The 14260-nt window shown below is 38.7% G+C and overlaps 1 protein-coding gene across 1 annotated transcript in view; it reads left to right on the forward strand.

Moving 5' to 3' along the window:
• Plppr5 (phospholipid phosphatase related 5) overlaps positions 1-14260 on the forward strand; it is a 170778-nt gene that overhangs the window by 120344 nt on the left and 36174 nt on the right. The gene's annotated exons all lie outside the window — the stretch shown is intronic.

Raw genomic sequence — 14260 nt, forward strand, 5'->3', positions numbered from 1 at the left:
TAAAAACTCCAGTATTCTTATCACATAACAAAAATGATAGGTTGATGAGATAACAGATACGTTAATAAACTTGGTTGAATTTTTCTCTGGCATATACATAAATTGAAATGTCATAAAGTCTATAAATAGTTATAATTGTCTATCAATAAAATTAATTAAATTATATAATTAAAATAGTAATTAAAAGCAATTGGTGTACTCACTTCATCTTAATAAAATCATCTGAACGCTTTTATTTGACATACAAAATCTTTTGTAACTTGACTCCCATTAACCTATCTGGACTAATTTCTCACTCCCCCACTCCCCCGCCCACCAAGCCCTCAGTCTGAGGCTGTTATTTTCAGGTCCCCAACTTCCTCCTCCCAGCATGCTTTGCTCACGTCAGCTCCAGGACTCCTGGAGTCCCATTTCCCTCTCAAGGATAAAATAGAGACAGTGCCTTTGACTTCTCTACTAGATTCAGGGTTCTTGTGGGAGTGGGAGCTCATGAAGCTAAACTAAGTTTGAATCTCTGCCTCATTACCTATGAGCCTTGTGTGAGTCCTTAACTTATAGTTAAGAATTCGTGAAATCTTATCTTTTTATGTATTTATTTTTTAATGATTAGGCACTTTGGCAAAAGGGAAAGATATTTCTACCTTTTATCAGTAAAGAAGAAGGGGAGGTACCATTAAAAATATAGATTGACAGCTGAGCACCGGTGGCTCATGCTTGAATCCTAGTTACTCAGGAGGCTGAGACCAGAGATTGTGGTTCAAAGCCAGCCAGGGCAAGAAATTCTGTGAGACTTTTATCTCTGATAAACTACTCAGTAAAAGCTGGAAGTGGCACTGGGACTCAAGTGGTAGAGTGTTAACCTTGAGAACTAAGAGGCTCAGAGACAGAGCCCAGGCCTGGAGTTCAAGTCCTAGGACTTAAGGGGCCGGGGGAGGGGGGAAGCACACATTTTGCAGCATAGGAACGAAATACTGGGTAGCGTAATAAGACATCACTCATCTTCCCCAGTTGCTGGGACTGAGACTGAGGAGGTGATTGGAGGTTCAAGGAAGCAGAAGCATCTTTTGATATCTATGACAAGCTGTGTCCTCTCATACCACACTGCCTGGTGCTGAGAGGGAGGAGCTGGTATGTGTGGAGAGGAGGTTAGGGGAGTTGAGCCTCTCCATTTTCTTCCTTCCTGAGAGGGAGTGAAGTAAGTTGGAAACTAGATGAGGTGGATCTAGCCAGCTTTGGGATGAATGAAAATTGCAGGACTGGAGGAGGAAAATCTCAAACCACGAGAGAGGGGAAAGAAGGGGCCCTCCTGAGATCCTAACCAGAAAAATACTGTTCCTCCTGACATACTTCCCAGGGAGAGTCAGGCCAGAAACACCCTTACAGGCAAACTTTTAAAGACACAGTAATGAATATTTTTGATGCCTATTGCCATGATTGTGGAATTGCTATTGTATTTCCTTGCTGATTGCAAATCTGTATTTTGTTCAAATATTCACACGCTGACCCCCAAGGCTTTGCAGGTGTGTAGGTGTGAGTGTGTGAGCAGATATGTGTGCTTGTGTCTGATGACACGCAAATCTTTACTGGCCTTGTATATTTGTCTTTTGGAAATAATGCTATTTGAGTCTTTTCCTTATGTGCTACAATAGTTACATTAAGACAATGTGTCAAAATGTGACTACTTAAGCTTTCTGAAATACAAGCTAGGTGGATATATATATATATATATATATATGTATATATACATATATATATATATATAGTCCATTGTTCATTAAAAGATCAGATAGCTAGATCACCACATCATAATGATAGTGATTAATAATCTCACATGTGGATCATAACTGTAGTCATATGTATATTGGACTGGATTTTATTAACTTGATATGAAGTTCCAAAGAATGATGAACAAATCCTGTGCTGAAATGTATTCCTAGGAAGCCATCTGCTGTGGTTTGCATGCTTCTCCCTTCAAAAATCCATATATTGAACTTTTTCTCTAAGGTAATATTTTTAAGCTGTGGAGCTGTGGGAGATGGTGAGGCTGTGAGAATTCTGTCCTCAAGGACAGGATTATTTCCTTTATAAAAGAGCTTCCTGGAGAGTGTGCATGTATTACTTTTCCATTCTGTCTACCTTTTCAGGATCTGGTATTCAGTTCCTCCAGAGCAACAAAAAGTCATCCTCTAGGCAGGATGTCCTGATATGAATCTGCTGGTACCTTGATCTTGGGTATAACAGCATCTAGAATTCTGAGAAGTAAATTTTTTTATCTATAAAAATTAAATTTACATGTTCTAGTTGCTTCTCAGAGTTTTGTCTTTAAGGTAAGAGGAAAAACCAATTCTGCACTGCACTCAACAATCTAGTGGCTATTTTTGTAGTATTTAAAGATTTTTCAGATCAGGCTTTTACATAATAATTTTTGTTTCTTTGTTCTGAGTCTTGGAGGTGACAGAGTTCTTGAAATCTTAGCAATCAAAAAGCTTTTGTTTCTAGGTAACTTCACCAGCACACAGTTTGCTCTTACTTGTATTGGAAGGAGAATAGTATACCAGACTGTCTTTATGCAAATATCGTCTTCCTTTTAATCTAGTATAAGGAAAACAAATGTCAAGTGGGCGTCTAGGCGTTGCTCTTGATTTTATGGATGGTAATATCAAGTAAAAGTGTCTTTGTTCTTCCCCCGAGGGACAAAATACCCTGGATGTGTGCAATGTATTTATGGGGAAAGGGTGACACTGGGGAGAAATGGTCTCTCTGTAAACTCATCTCTGGCTGCAACTTTCAGGATAAGGTGAACGAGTCAGTGATGAAGGGCTTGTTATTCACAACGAAGCCATCAATCGGCCATTGTGCAGGGGGCAGCTGAGTTGCTGGGCATATTCTGATCTTAACTGCATAGACCAGCTGGTCTAGAACACTAAGCTTGTTGTTACAGCTGTCACATACGTGACTCCCAAGCCTTATCCATTCAAGGACATCAGTGACAGGATAATGGCTGTGTCCGTGATGATGTAATCTTTTGTTAGTTGCCCATTGAGGCTATTGTGAAGAAGTGTATGTCTCTGCCTAATTTCTCACATTCTGTAAGGACCTTTAATCTCCATGCTCCTAAAGCCAGGAAATTGAATTTATTGTCTCTCCTAAAAATAAATAGGTTCAATACCAAAGTATTAATTTTTTAGTCCTTTCAACGTAATCTAGTTGCATGCAGACATGCATCCTGTGACAATAATAAAACACACACTCCCTATGTGATGACTATACTACATCCTACTAAATGACTATTACTACATTTTCATTTTGCCAGTAATAAAGTGGAGACTCAGAGATGTGGAGTAATTTGTCTTTGGTTATGAACTAATTGGGTGTAGATTCTCCTTGTGTCAAAATTCCTAAACATCTAACACACAAAATGGTTGGCTAAATTTGATGAAGTAAAAAAATTCAAAAAGGATCAGTTGTGATAACTAGACATTAGAAAGACATAGACTATTCTTTTTTGTTGTTGGTGGTGGTGGTGATATTCTGGTTTAAACTTAGAGCCTTGCTCTTGCTAGACAGGCACTCTACCACTCAAGCCATGCCTATAGCCCTGAACCTGAGAAAAAGTAGACCATGACAGTGTAACTCAGAAAATTCAAAACACAGTACATAATAATATTACGTTACAGGATGTGGTTTATTAATAAATATGTTATAGATGAATGTTTTCTGACAAAGTATTGATGGCTGAAAAACTTATTCAGTACCCAACTCCAACCAATGCAAAAAATAGAAATAATCAAGTATTAAATAAAGGACAGTGTGACAATAATCTTCATAGATACTCACTGATCATCTTTTTCTCCCTTAAATTATGATTTCACATAGGTCAACACTCTTCCATAGAAATAGAAAGTGAAGCAATACATAATTTGCAAATTTTCTTTTTTTTAATTTTTAATTGTAAAGATACTATACAGAGGGTTACAGTTACATGAGTGAGGTAATGAGTACACTTCCTATTGAACATTGTTACCCCCTCCATTGTTTTCCCCCTACCACCCCTTCCCTCCCTACCTTCCCTGAGGTTCTTTTTTCTTTTTTTTAATTGTGATTAAGTGATGACATAATTTCCCAAATTTCACAGTATTGTGGAATAATGATGCTCATTTAAAGTCACAAGTTCATTCTAACTTTCCTGGAACAAATTGTCTATCACAGTCTATAACATATAACAGTGTACACATATACACCATACATGTGATCAGCAGCATGGGGATATTTAGTAGTGGTTCAACCAGATGAGTGGGAGTTCTTTGTTTCTTAAGTCCTGTTAGTTTTGTCGTATCACCTAACATTTTGGATTTAGCATCCACTTATCAGGGAGACCATGTACGTATGTCTCTTTGCTCTTGGCTTACCTCACTTAACATGATTCCTTCTAGCTCCATCCATATCCCTGCAAATGCCATTATTTTGTCATTTCTAATGGCTGCATAATATTCCACTGTGTATAGATACCACAATTTTTGGATCCATTCATCTGTGGTGGGGCATCTGGGTTGTTTCCATATCCTAGCTATTGTGAAAAGTGCAATTTGCAAATTTTCTAACAGTCATATCTTAAAAAGGTAAAGTGATACTAATTTTAAAATTATTTTGTGTATACCAGTATCTCCAAAAAAATGGTCACAAAATTCACAGGGTAAGAAGTCAACATGTGAGAAAATTAGTCTTAAGCATACTTAAAAGCCTTCTACTAATCTAATCAGTACTAATTTTAAGATTTAAGGTTGCCTAAGGTCAGATAGAACTTTAAAAATCTAGCAAATTCCCAAACTACTTTTGCATATCAAAGGTAACATTTGGTGACCCAAGTATTTTCTTTTAACCAATAGGAGAGAGAGAGCCCAGGGCATAATTAATTTGAAGGATGGAACGTCTAATGCAGGAGAACAGAAGACACTAGAGGAAGGGTAGGGTAGAACAGTAATGCGCGTATTTAGGGGACCATCCTTGGTGTTAGAAATCTTGAGAAGGAAGTTGATCCTTGGGCAGTAGAAAATCGAAGGGTTGTTATATACCTCCCTTCTGGCTTGCAGCCGGAAGGACACCCACTTTCACTGTGCCCCTGTGGCAGGTTGGTCAGGCAGTGGATAAGATAGCTGCTGTGGAAATCCTAGGACCATGCAACAGAATGAGTGGAAGAGGGCACAGGGCCCACCGGATCCTACAAGATGTGCTGGACATTAAATGATCTTTATCACCAGTGTGCTTAGATGGGATCCAGTGGAAGGAGGCCAGAGACACAAGCACTGATTGTCAGTAGGCCATCAGTGCCAGTGATAGGGGCACTTGATATGGTCTGGTGGTCATTGTTCTGCTGGAGCCTCCCAACCTTACTCATTATTAGGTTTTTAAAAAGAGGTAGCCGAGTAAGAACAGCACCACACATGTGGTATTCAGGTAAGGGGTAGGTTTATTCAGTAGACCTGCTGGGACCAGGCCAGGTTGGCACACCACATGGTTGGCAAAGAGGGCATCTGGCCCTGGGCTAGGCCTTATCTAGGGTAGGGGTGGGGGAAGGTGTGGCCAGGTAAAAGGAGGTGGGACCAGGTGGGAGAAAGGTGTGGCCACATCAGATCCAGATGTGACCTCACGGTGAGGTTGTGATTGCTTCTGACAGAGAGTAGCTTCATGCTTTAAACAATCTAGATCATGGTATGCCAAATTCATGACTGATAGTAGCAGAAAAGTATGTTCTTTGCATCACCAATCATAAGATGCATGTCCAACACTCCTTTAACAAACCAGAGAGTAGCTGGGGAAGCCTATGTAACATATTTAGTCAGTTTTACGTGACAAGAAGCCATCAGAAGTGAAGACATAGGGAAACCTCTTTAGGTGGCTAAAATGAAGAATGAACTGCCATAGAGAAATGTAATTGGGTGGAAGGGTATGATCTATTCTTAACAGACTGAATGAAAACAATCCAGCAAGGTCTGTCTGTTCAGATTCTTACTGCTCTCTCTGTGGGGGAGATATTTGGTTTGAAGCTAGATATCTATTAAGAAAAAGGAGAGAATGACCTTAATAGATCATCTAACACCCTTGGTGAAGATTTGTGATTTCTGTAACTCAATACAGGGAAATAAATAAGAGGAGGAGAAAGGCAGTCAGGGGAAGGTAGAAGGAAATTTTGCTTCTCAGGCCTTTAAATCTACGTTAGTTCTAAATTGTCCAGCATTCCAAATTGCAGTGCATTGTTGTATCATTTTCTGAGCCTCAATGCTTCACTAAACTACTATTTAATGTAGTATTATCACCCTCCATCCAAACCCATCACAACTTGGAGACGTCTGAACATTGTGAACACAAACTTATCTGGTAAAGTTGTTGGTTTTTCCACCAACTGTATCATCTCTTACCACTTGTTTCTTAGACCGTCAGACATCCTTAGACTGTTACTTAGAATATTAATGGGTGTTATCAAACAGGATTCATTTCAGGGATGCAAAGCTGGTTCAATATACGCAAATCAATTAATATTATTCATCACATCAACAGGAGCAAGAATAAGAACCACATGGTTATCTCAATAGACGCAGAAAAAGCATTCGACAAGATCCAACACCCCTTTATGATGAAGGTTTTGGAAAAATTAGGAATCCATGGAACATTCCTCAATACAATAAAGTCTGTATATGACAAACCTACAGCCAGCATTATACTCAATGGTGAAAAACTAAAGCCATTTCCTCTTAACTCAGGAACAAGACAAGGATGCCCACTCTCTCCACTCCTCTTCAATCTAGTATTAGAATGCCTAGCTACAGCAATAAGACAAGATGCAGACATAAAGGGGATCCAAATAGGGAAAGAAGAAATAAAACTCTCCCTCTTTGCAGATGACATGATCTTGTATTTAAAGAATCCCATAGACTCCACTCCCAAATTACTCAAGCTGATTCAAAACTTTGGCAAAGTAGCAGGTTATAAAATTAACCCCCAAAAATCAATGGCTTTTCTGTATGCCAACAATGAGAAAAGTGTGGCTGAAATTAGGAAAGCAACTCCATTTGTAATAGCCCCACAAAAAATAAAATACCTAGGAATTAACTTAACTAAAGAAGTGAAGGACCTCTATGATGAAAACTTTAAAATCTTGAAAAAGGAAATCAACACAGAACTTAAAAAATGGCAAAACCTCCCATGCTCCTGGATTGGAAAGATTAACATCGTGAAAATGGCAATACTTCCCAAGGCTATCTACAAATTCAACGCAATACCTATCCAAATTCCACCCTCATTCTTCAAGGAAATAGAAGAGGCAATCCAAAAATTCATATGGAACAATAAAAGACCCCGAATAGCAAAAACGCTCCTCAACGGAAAGAACACTGCTGGAGGAATATCAATACCAAATTTCAAACTCTACTATAAAGCCATAGTAATCAAAACAGCTTGGTATTGGCATAAGAACAGACCTCAGGACCAATGGAATAGAATTGAAAACCCAGAAATGAACCTACAGACCTATAGCCATCTAATCTTCGATAAGGGAGCTAAAACAATAGAATGGAAGACAGACAGCCTCTTCAGTAAATGGTGCTGGCAAAACTGGTTAACTACATGTAGAAAACTAAAGCTAGATCCTTATATATCACCCTGCACCAGAATCAACTCCAAATGGATCAAAGACCTTGAAGTCAAAGCAGACACTCTGAAAACATTACAGGATGGAATAGGAGAAACCCTGGGTCTCCTTGGCTCAGGCCAAAATTTTCTGAATAGAGACCCGGAAACACAACAAATCAAAGAAAGGTTGGACAAATGGGATTGTATAAGGTTGCAGAGCTTCTGCAGGGCACATGAAATAGCTAGCAAGATCAATAGAAAGCCCACGGACTGGGAGAAGATCTTTACTAGCCATACAACGGACAAGGGTCTCATATCTAAAATATACTTGGAACTCAAAAAATTAAACCACCCAACAACAAATCCTCAAAGACACAACTGCCCAATAAGTAAGTGGGCGAAAGACTTAAAGAGAAGCTTCTCTGAAGAAGAAAGAAGGATGGCCAATAGACACATGAAGAAATGTTCAACATCCCTAGCCATAAAAGAAATGCAAATCAAAACAACATTGAGATATCACCTCACTCCAGTTAGAACAGCAAAAATCAAGAACTCTAACAACAACAGATGCTGGAGGGGATGTGGACAGAAAGGAACCTTACTTCATTGTTGGTGGGAATGTAAACTTGTTCAACCACTTTGGAAAGCAATATGGAGGTTCCTCAAAAGACTCCACATAGAGCTCCCCAATGACCCAGCAATCCCACTTTTGGGCATTTACCCAAATGATCACAAACAAGGCCACACTAAAGCTACCAGCACAACTATGTTTATTGCAGCATTATTTACCATAGCTAAGACATGGAACCAACCCAGATGCCCCTCAGTAGATGAATGGATCAAGAAGATGTGGTATATGTACACAATGGAATTCTATGCCTCCATCAGAAAGAATGACATTTCCCCATTTGTTAGGAAATGGAAAGGCTTGGAAAAAATTATATTAAGTGAAGTAAGCCAGGCCCAAAGAAACATAGGTCCCATGGTTTCCCTTATTTGCAATATCTAGTATAGGTATGAGTCAAGCGGAAAAAGTCAGATAATGTGATGTTAGGAAAACGAAACCTCAAGTATGTATTTTAATGTTTTTGTTTCTTTCATGCATGTGTTTCTAACGCATTTATAAGATTATTTCTTTGTTGCTTTGTATGTCCCTCCCCCACAGTGTAACCCCCGCTTTCACCATATTTGATGTCAGTATAACATGTGGAGGAGATGGGGACAAACAAGTCGTTTAAGGATTCTGGTGGACCTGTTGCAACAATGAGAAGTACAAAATGTCATGTCAAAACCAGCATTACAATGTCGGTGGGGCGGGGGGTATGATTGGGTGGGAGGGAGGGGGGAGGCTGGGAAGGGAGGTGAAGGGTAAACAAAAGAGGAGGCTGCAATGCTTGGTAAGAAATGTACACATTTTCCTGCCCATGTAATTGTAACCCCTCTGTACAGTATGTTCTCAAATAAAATAAAATAAAATTAAAAAAAAAAAAAAGAAAAAGAAAAAAAAAAGAATATTAATGGGTGTTGATAAGAATATCAAGTATAAAATTTCTAGGGCATGACACATTGGTTTAGATATCTCCTTGTTATTCTTTTTTAACATCTCTGTGCCTGTTTGAAACCATATATTTAGTGGAGCTTCATGGCGTTCCATCCTGGATGCTGCCTTATTTGGGGGAGGGGTGTCTTTCTGGAGCTCATTGGGAGAGAATTAATATGATAGATGTCAACTTAAAAGTTTAAAATGATCTTGACAGAGTTGAAAGTTATATTATTATAAGAACTTCCTCTCTTGAACAATCCCAGAAGTCTAGGGTAAGGGGAACCTGAGATAGAATTCAATCCATGTAAGGAAACAATAGAAGATTTCATAGAGCCCTGGCACACACTATGGCTAACAATGTTATGAGCTTATTAAAACAGAACAAACCAAACTTAGTGCTTTATTAGATTGAATTAATAAAAAATGTCAGAATAAGAAATCATTTGAAAGCTATGCTATTCTAATCTGACTGTGAGATGTGGATCAATGTTACAATGATAGGGTGTAATCTAAAGAAGCCACAACTACCCTCTGGGCTGGTTGACAATATGTGCTGAAGTGAGCTTAATTTGGGGCTCTGACTTTTTGGAGGACTAACATATAGCCAGGCAAGGGGGTGGCATGTAATCCTAGAAATAAGGATGCTGATGCAGGAAGATTGTGAGTTCAAGGTTAGCAAGGAAGGAAGGAAGAAGAGAAGGAAGAAAGGAAAGGAGAGAGGGAGGGAGGGAAGAAGAAAGGAAAGAGAAAATAAAAGAGAAAGGAGGATACAAAGAAGAAGGGAGAGGAAAGTGGAGGAGAGAAGAAAAGAAGTGAGAGGAGGAGAGGAGAAGAGCAGAGGGGTGGGGACAGAAGAGAACTATAACATCCAGGATTCTCGTGGCTACTGAATCACTCTTGATGGAGGGCATTGAGGCTCTTTATTTTACAGGATGGAAGAACTAAATAGTAAGAATCTTCTGAAAATAAACAATTTGTGATGACAAAATAACATAATGAAAGTGTGAATGAAGCAAGAAAACAAGGAGTTTGGCAAATGGCTGGCCTCAGTGGCCCACACACCTAACATTTCCATTCGCCAGCCACTGGCCCAACACCAAGGTCCTGGTCCTCTCATCGTTTCTGGTTTGGATCTGACATCTGAGGATTCACTATAGGCTAAACTCTGGGCTAAGTATTTTAAATGCTGTATTTGTGTTATAGTATTTAATCTCTATAATACTGTGTGGTATTATTAACATTTACATTTGACACACAAAGCTTAGATAGGTTGAAAAACTCATCCTGAGTAAACGGTGGAGGTGGGACTCAAACCCAGATTTTTTTTCAAGTGCCGAAGTAAAGATATTGCAATTACTATGTCACAATTCTCTTTCCCTTCTAGCAAGACATTTAAAAAATATATTCTCGGGGCTGGGAAGTTGGCTCAGTGGTACAGCGCTCGCCTTGCATGCTTAAGGCCTTGGGTTCGATTCCTCAGCACCACATAAGCAGAAAAAAAAGAAATGTACTAAAAAATATATATTCTCGTGCATTAATTCTTCCATACATTAAACAGATATCAATCAAGTATATAGTTTTAACTGAGAACATTGTATGAGCAGATATTGATTGGGAATATCAGCTTCCTTTTGAAACTAGGGGAAATTACTCCAAACTTGGTGACCTAAAATAACATACATGCATTATCATAAAGTTCTGTAGGTCAGAACTCCAACAAGATTCTCACTGTACTAACACCACATTGCCATTCGTCTGCAAACCTCAGGAAACTCTAGGGCAAGTCTTTGTGCTTTCTGCTTCTAGAGGCTGCGTTGCTTCCTTCTACCACTTAAAGGTAGAGAGTGGTGTGTCTCCAAATCTCAGTCTCTGATTACAACCAGGCAGGTTCTCCACTTGGATTGGTTCTCTACTTGGTTCTCCACTCATTAGATAAGGCAACATATCTACAGGAAGTTACAGGAATCCAAGGTAGTGTGTGGACACTTTCATGGGGCTTTTCTTTCCTATCACAAGTGTTACCCTGGAGCAGGCATGCTTCTGGGAAAATAAGACAGACAAGGAAGTGAAAAGAAAATAAGGAATAAGCTAATTCATGTGCAAGACACTTTTTTTGGAGGCAATTAAATTTTGTCTTCTTTATTAATCTTTTAATTAAATATATAAATATATATATATTAATTGTAAAGATACCATACTGAGGGGGCTATAGTTACAAGAGTAAGGTAATGAGTACATTTCCTATCGATCATTGTTACCTCCTCCTTTGCCCCCTACCATCCCTTCCTGCCCCATCTCCCCAACTCCTCCATCCCACCCCCAACCCACCTCCCCCGCCGTTGGTTTTCAACATAGTGTCTTGTACAACTCATTGCTACAATGGGTCAACCTGTACCCTTATTTCAGCATTATGTTATTTCCCTTCCCCTCCCCAAATTAGAAAAATGTATGTACAAGATGCAGGACACTGGAAACAGTGAAACAAGATGCTTTTAAATAATGAGAAGCACTTTCAAATTGTAAGACTTTCCTTCTAGACAACCATGCCATTCATGCTTTTTTCAGTCAATCATTTTTGCCTGCCTACTGTGTGATAAGCCTTCTGTGGATTTCAGAGAGACCAGTCAATAAACAGGTCCCATCTGAATGGAATATTCTAGTAGAGTGAAGAGATTAGTGTCACTGATCTATTCACTCTGAGTTCACTTTACTAGAATGCATGGATCAAGAGTTAAAAAGAAAATTTTACTCCGTGATGTTTCCCTTGTATTTTTGCACGTCCCCTTTATTTGTTCTTTATTGAGTGCTTTCTGCCTGTCAGGCAAAGTGTCAAGCAGAGAGTTGACAGTGAAAGGCTCAGGCATGGCTTCTGTGCCCTTACTGAAGTGAAGATTAAAAGTAAAACAGGCAGTAACTGTGCATAGCATGCATCATGTAAGTGTTCTGAGAGAAAATAGTGGGGGTGGGTTTTTTTCAGAACACATAAGCAGGGATGTTATTTGTTGACCTTGCTGCCTGTGCCCTTGCTCAGCCTTCAGCATCGAACCTTGGATACCACCTCCTTGAAGAAACTTAACACAGCCTCTGGTACATAGTAGGTGTTTCACAAATATGTGTGCTTTTGGAAATTTATTTTTAATAAATAATTGAGGCAATTATACCCACAAGATGGGTTTATTGTAACAAAGATGTTTATTGTAACAAAGAGAACAAAGAAATCACATCACAACTTTGGGTTTTATGACTCTATGTTAATACAAGCAAACAAATAAGGAAAGTCCCTCACAGATGTATGAATTATGTGTGTGTGTGTGTGTGTGTGTGTGTGAGAAAGAGAAAAATGTAGAGGAATATACACCAGGCTAAGAATAGTATGCGAATGATCAACTTTGGGCTTCCTGCATCTTACTATAGGTATTTGTGGATGTGCAAATAAAGACTGATGATGTGGTAGAATGCCTTGGCCCTATAAGGGCCTCAGTAACCACAGGCCCTGGAAGACTGAGTGAATGCTATCTTGCTCAGATCATGCCATCTTTCTCTTTGTGATGTGTTGAAGAGATTTTTACATCTGGTTAATCCAAATGGTTTCATAAGTGAATTAAAAAACCCAGAAAACATAAATTATCAATTCCTGTCCTGTATCCAACTTGCTTAATAGGTTATTATGTCATCATTACTTATACATATTAGCAAGAACAGATATAATTAGACTGGTTCAAAGCCACTCACAGTCATAAAGTACTAAGTTGCTGCCAAGCACAAGTGAAAATTCTCTTAATTTTGTTTCATTACCTTCATACTGATTGTATTCCAAGGAAATGCATGTATTATTTTTTATGCACGCCTCTGATTGGCCTTAATTTTAAGTCTGTGATTCTTGAAAATCCCATTAATTTTGAAACTCATAATCCTGGAAATTCTATCATTTCCTCTCCAGTCAGAATCTGCCATTAACTGAGGATCTTGAAGAGTTAATGAGATAATGTAAACTGGTTAAAACAGTGCCCTGAACAGTAATTATGTACCAAATGATAGCTATAATTAATATTAATGGTATTCCTATTACTCAATTAGCCCATCTTTATTTGGTCTTTATAAAGCTAGACTATCTTTAGAATTTCAACAGATGAGAAGGAATGAAAAGGTCAGGAATCATCAACCAGCTTATAGCTATGTGAAAAATAATCCTAAGAGAATCTCAGAGCCTCTCTTTGTCCATATACATCAGCGAGAAAAAGAGTTCTGCTATTAGTTAAGTCCTTGGTCGTGGCCTGGTATCCCCGCTACATTATTTATCCCTGTGGACAGAGTTCTTTAATGCATTCTGTCAGAGCAGGAAGAACATCCTTTTGTCTTTCTCATCTCTTTCTCTCTCTTCCTCATGTGTGCTTCTTTTCTGTCACTGAAATTAGTAAGCCCTCCTGAGAACAGGATTAAGATACTCAGATCCAGCTCCAAAGGTCAAGGCTAAGATGGATCTCTTTTTCTGCCAGAATAGTATTGGGATCTGGGATAGATTACCAAGGGCTAGACCTTGGCTAGAGAAAAGAGACTTGTATCATTAGAACTCTTTAAATATTTATACAACTTCTGGCAGTTACCAGAACTGCAAAGTTCTGTTAATACGGAAGGTAGTTACTGAATTTCATGGCAGTCTAATTAAAATTTTTAATGCTGATTTTGGTTTACTTGCTTAGGCAAATGTATTTTTAAAAATTTAAACCAGGATAATAGTGAAATGATTAAATCCACTCTAAGCATTTTTTTCTGAGACTATTAGCAGAAGTAGATACCGACATTAACAACCGCAGAAACCTAGCAATAGTCTCAACGATATCCCTTTCATAATTGCTTTACTATTAACTTCAGTAATAACTGACACTTCCTACTTGCAGTCACCAGAGATGCTTACAGAGTAATACGCCAGGTTGGTCATGGGATCAGGATTAGTCCTGAGCATTGGTTCAATCAGATGACACAATATGCTCTTCATTAGCATATAGGAAAATGATACAATGTAGACGTCTGGTCATTGCTGTGTTTTAGTTTACATGTTTTCTTTATTGTATTTTGCTGTTAGATGTAAGC

This window comes from Dipodomys spectabilis, unplaced genomic scaffold, assembly GCF_019054845.1.
Source record: "Dipodomys spectabilis isolate Male_0828 unplaced genomic scaffold, ASM1905484v1 ptg000002l, whole genome shotgun sequence".
Classification (NCBI taxonomy): domain Eukaryota; kingdom Metazoa; phylum Chordata; class Mammalia; order Rodentia; family Heteromyidae; genus Dipodomys; species Dipodomys spectabilis.